Source organism: Capsicum annuum, unplaced genomic scaffold (assembly GCF_002878395.1).
Source record: "Capsicum annuum cultivar UCD-10X-F1 unplaced genomic scaffold, UCD10Xv1.1 ctg3390, whole genome shotgun sequence".
Taxonomy (NCBI): Eukaryota; Viridiplantae; Streptophyta; class Magnoliopsida; order Solanales; family Solanaceae; genus Capsicum; species Capsicum annuum.
The window spans coordinates 143,304-148,687 of NW_025840700.1; the positions used below are offsets into that span (position 1 = coordinate 143,304).

At 45.3% G+C, this 5,384-nt stretch overlaps 2 pseudogenes; both read left to right on the forward strand.

The window, feature by feature from the left end:
• Positions 1-1,627, forward strand: part of LOC124891308 — a 28,320-nt pseudogene extending 26,693 nt beyond the window's left edge.
• A 309-nt stretch (positions 1,628-1,936) lies between these two features.
• On the forward strand, positions 1,937-2,092 carry LOC124891312 (annotated as a pseudogene).
• Positions 2,093-5,384: the final 3,292 nt, after the last annotated feature.

Consider the following 5,384-nt stretch of genomic DNA (forward strand, 5'->3'; position numbering starts at 1 on the left):
TATAATTTGTTTGATGGTATCTACTACTCGGATAACCGTAGTAATTCTAGAGCTAATACGTGCAGCAAACCCCGACTTCTGGAAGGGATGCATTTATTAGATAAAAGGTCGACGCGGGTTCTGTCCATTGCTGCGATGATTCATCATAACTCGACGGATCACACGACTATCGTGCCGGCGAGGCATCATTCAAATCTCTGCCCTATCAAGTTTCGATGGTAGGATAGTGGCCTACCATGGTGGTGATGGGTGACGGAGAATTAGGGTTCAATTCCAGAGAGGGAGCCTGAGAAACAGCTACCACATCAAAGGAAGGAAACAGGCGCACAAATTACCTAATCCTGACACGGGGAGGTAGTGACAATAAATAACAATATCGAACTCAATGAGTCTAGTAATTGGAATGAGTACAATCTAAATCCCTTTATGAGGATCCATTGGAGGGAAAGTCTGTTACCAGCAGCCGCGGTAATTCCAGCTCCAATAGCGTATATTTAAGTTGTTGTAGTTAAAAAGCTCGTAGTTGGACTTTGGAATGGGCCGGCCGGTCCGCCTATGGTATGCGCCGGTCGTCTCGTCCCTTCTATCGATGATGCTCTCCTAGCCTTAACTAGCCGGGTCGTGCCTCCGACGCTTTTACTTTGAAGAAATTAGAGTGCTCAAAGAAAGCCTACGCTCTGGATACATTAGCATGGGATAACATTATAGGATTTAGGTCCTATTACGTTGGCCTTCAGGATCGGAGTAATGATTAATAGAGATAGTCGGGGGCATTCGTATTTCATAGTCAGAGGTGAAATTATTTGATTTATGAAATACGAACAACTGCGAAAGCATTTGCCAAGGATGTTTTCATTAATCAAGAAAGAAAGTTGGGGGCTCAAAGGCGATCAAATACCGTCCTAGTCTCAACCATAAATAATGCCGACAATGGATCGGCGGATGTTGCTTTTAGGACTCCGCCGGCACCTTATGAGAAATCAAAGTTTTTGGGTTCCGGGGGAAGTATGGTCGTAAGGCTGAAACTTAAAGGAATCGATGGAGTGGAGCCTGCGGCTTAATTTGACTCAACACGGGAAAACTTACCAGGTCCAGACATAGTAAGGATTGACAGACTGAGAGCTCTTTCTTGATTCTATGGGTGGTGGTGAATGGCCGTTCTTAGTTGGTGGAGCGATTTGTCTGGTTAATTTTGTTAACGAACGAGACCTCAGCCTGCTAACTAGCTATGCGGAGGTATCCCTTCACGGCCAGCTTCTTTGAGGGACTACGGCCTTTTTGTCCGCGGAAGTTTAAGACAATAACAGGTCTGTGATGCCCTTAGATATTCTGGGTCGTACGCGTGCTACACTGATGTATTCAACGAGTTTATAGCCTTGGCCGACAGGCCCGGGTAATCTTTGAAATTTTATCATGATGGGGATAGATCATTGTAATTTTTGGTTTTCAACGAGGAATTCCTAGTAAGCGCGAGTCATCAGCTCGCGTTGACTACATCCCTGCCCTTTTTACACACTGACCATCGCTCCTACCAATTGAATGATCCGGTGAAATGTTTGGATCGCGGCGATGTGGGTGGTTCGCTGCCTGCGACGTTGCGAGAAGTCCATTGAACCTTATCATTTAGAGAAAGAAGAAGTCGTAACAAGGTTTCCATATGTGAACCTGTGGAAGGATTATTGTCAAAACCTGCACAGCAGAACGACCCGCGAACGTGTTTAACAACTGAGGAGTCCACGCGGGCGGGTGCTATGGCACTCCGCACGAGCACCTCCGCCTCATCCCCGGCGCGCATACCCCTGCGCATGCATGCATCGGGTGACTAACGAACCCCGACACAGAATGCGCCAAGAAATACTTAAATCGATAGCCTACCCCTCGCACCCCATCTACGGCATGCTTCGGGGGGACCTGTGCTTCTTTTGTAAATAAAAATGACTCTCGACAACAGATATCTTGGCTCTCGTATCGATGAAGAATGTAGCAAAATGTGATGCTTGCTGTGAGTTACAGAATCTCGTGAACCATCGAGTCTTTAAATGCAAGTTTCCCCCGAAGCCATTAGGCCGAGGGTACTTCTGCCTGGGCGTCACGCATCGCATCTCCCCCTTCATATCGTGCCTCAATCATGGGGTGCGCTGTTGTCACGGGGTGGATACTGGCCTCCCGTGTACCTTGAGCTCGTGGCTGGCCTAAATGCGAGTCCATATCGACGAACGTACAAAAAGTGGTGGTTGTATCTCAACTCTCTTTATTGTTGAGGCAACAGCCCATCGCGCATCTAGACTCCAGGACCCTTTCGCACTTAGGCGCTCCGACCGCGACCCCAGGTAAGGTGGGATTACCCGCTGATTTTAATCATATCAATAAGCAAAGGAAAAGAAACTTACCAGGATTTCTTTAGTAACGGCGAGTGAACCGGGAACACCCTAGCCTTAGAATTGGGCGGCTCCGTTGTCTGAATTGTTGTCTGGAGACGCGTCCTCAGGGGCAGACCGGGCCCAAGTCCCCTGGAAGAGGGATCCAGAGAGGGTAAGATCCCCGTTGTGCCCAGACCCTATTGCATTATGAGGCACTGTCTACAAGTCGGGTTGTTTAGGAATGCAGCCCAAATCGGGCGGTGAATTCCTTCCAAGGCTAAATACGGGCGAGAGACCGATAGAGAACAAGTACTGGGAGGGAAAGATGAAAAGGACTTTGAAAAGAGAGTCAAAGAGTGCATGAAATTGACAAGAGAGAAGTGGATGGGGGCTGGCGATGCGCACCGGTCGAATTTGGAACGGCAACGAGCCGGTCTGCCGATCGACTCGGGGCGTGGACTAGCGTGGATTGGAGAGGCGGCCGAAGCCCAGGCTCTCGATATGCTCGTAAATGCCGTCTCCTCGATTGTGGCAGGCAGCGCGCGCCTCCGGTGTGCTTCGGTATCTGCACGCTCCGGACGCTGGCCTGTGGGCTCCCCATTCGACCCGTCTTGAAACACAGACCAAGGAGTATGACATGTGTGTGAGTCAACGGGCGAGCAAACCCATAAGGCGTAAGGAAGCTGATTGGTGGTATCCCCCTAAGGGGTGCACCACCGACCGACCTTGATCTTTTGAGAAGGGTTCGAGTGTGAACATACCTGTCGGGACTCGAAAGATGGTGAACTATGCCTGAGCGGGGCGAAGCCAGAGGAAACTCTAGTGGAGGCCCGCAGCGATACTGACGTGCAAATCGTTCGTCTGACTTGGGTGTAGGGATGAAAGACTAATCAAATCGTCTAGTAGTTGGTTCCCTCCAAATTTTACCTCAAGATAGCTGGAGCTCGCATGCGAGTTCTATCGGGTAAAACCAATGATTAGAGGCCTCGGGGGCGCAACGCCCTTGACCTATTCTCAAACTTTAAATAGGTAGGATGGCGCGGCTGCTTTGTTGAGCCACGCCACGAAATCAAGAGCTCCAAGTGGGCCATTTTTGGTTAGCAGAACTGGTGATGCGGGATGAATTGGAAGCCGGGTTACGGTGTCAAACTGCACGCTAACCTAGATCTCACAAAGGGTGTTGATTGGGAATGGTTCCTTCGGGGGCCTTCCCTGCGCGTCGAACAGCCAACTCAGAACTGGTACGGACAAGGGGAATCCGACTGTTTAATTAAAACAAAACATTGCGATGGTCCCAACAGATGTTCACGTAATGTGATTTCTGCCCAGTGCTCTGAATGTCAAAGTAAAGAAATTCAACCAAGCGCTAGTAAACGGCGGGAGTAACTATTACTCTCTTAAGGTAGCCAAATGCCTCATCATCTAATTAGTGATGCGCATGAATGGATTAACAAGATTCCCGCTGTCCCTATCTACTATCCAGCAAAACCACAGCCAAGGGAACGGGCTTGGCAGAATCAGCGAAGAAAGAAGACCCTGTTGAGCTTGACTCTACTCCTACTTTATGAAATGACTTGAGAGGTGTAGTAGAAGTGGGAGCCGAAAGGCGAAAGTGAAATACCACTACTTTTAACGTTATTTTACTTATTCTGTGAATCGGAAGCGGGGAACTGCCCCTCTTTTTGGACCCAAGGCTCGTTCTGCGGGCGGATCCGGGCGGAAGACATTGTTAGGTGGGGAGTTTGGCTGGGGTGGCACATTTGTTAAAAGATAATGCAGGTGTCCTAAGATGAGCTCAACGAGAATAGAAATATCGTGTGGAACAGAAGGGTAAAAACTCGTTTGATTCTAATTTCCAGTACGAATACGAACTGTGAAAGAGTGGCCTAACGACCCTTTAGACTTGCCCATATCCCTCTTTCAAAGATAATATAGGATCCAAAAGTATACTCATATCCCTCATTCAGTAATGATGTGAGATTTTGGGAATTTCATGTTTTTACCCACAAATTCCAATTCAACAAACAAATATTAGTGAAACCCAACATCTTTAATCAAGAATCTACACTAATAATTAAAACCCACTCACATTTTCACCCTATTCAAATGTAATACCAAGTTGAATATTTAACTACTCATGAAAATAGGAAAAAGAGAATTATCCAAGTTGACATTCATTTCCTCAATTGAAAATAAAGCAAAGTAATCCCCAAATTCCAAGCTCCAATTACAACTAAAATATCCATTTTGGAATATTCAATACGATTGTTCTTCTCACACTAGTTGGATGTTTTCTCTATATTCTTCAAAAGTAGTTGGAAGATGATGCAAAATTAATAGGGTATTTGCCTTTTGAAGGATTGGATTCATCTATGTGAAATGACCAATCTTCCTTTTGGAAAATCCCAGGCCTTCATGATCGCTAGTCATTGACCGTGATCGTGACTCTCATGATTGCATTGGATCTATCACAATCACCATGATTTGACCTAGCCTTGACTGTCCGCGATCGCGGTCTAAAACTGAGGTAGATCTCAACTCCTGATTTTCCATCTTTTAAGCTCACTTCACTTCATTTTTTACATTACCTATATACCTGCAAAACATGAGGATTAATGCTTTCAAATGACAAATTTTTCTCATTAACACTGTTTAATTATTGTAGTTAGAGGTAAATTTACACGCTTCAACCGATTGATATTTTTTCTAGTAATTGTAAACTAGAACAATATGTGAGAAGATGTGTGGTGAATATTAAGGTGTAGTAGTAATGATCTAAAGAAGAATGTGCATATGGGCTATAGTTAAGTTAAATTCCAGAATATTTAGTCTAGTACCTATAAGAACAATATCATATTTTCCTTATTTATTTTATTTAATTTCTTATAAATAGAGATGTACTCTTCTATTTGAATCAATGAAAAAGAATCAATATCAAGAGTTATCATTCTGTTTCTGTTTAATTTTTTTTTTGTCTCTTTCATTACACAACAATATTATCCATGCATTGCACGGGTACGTACA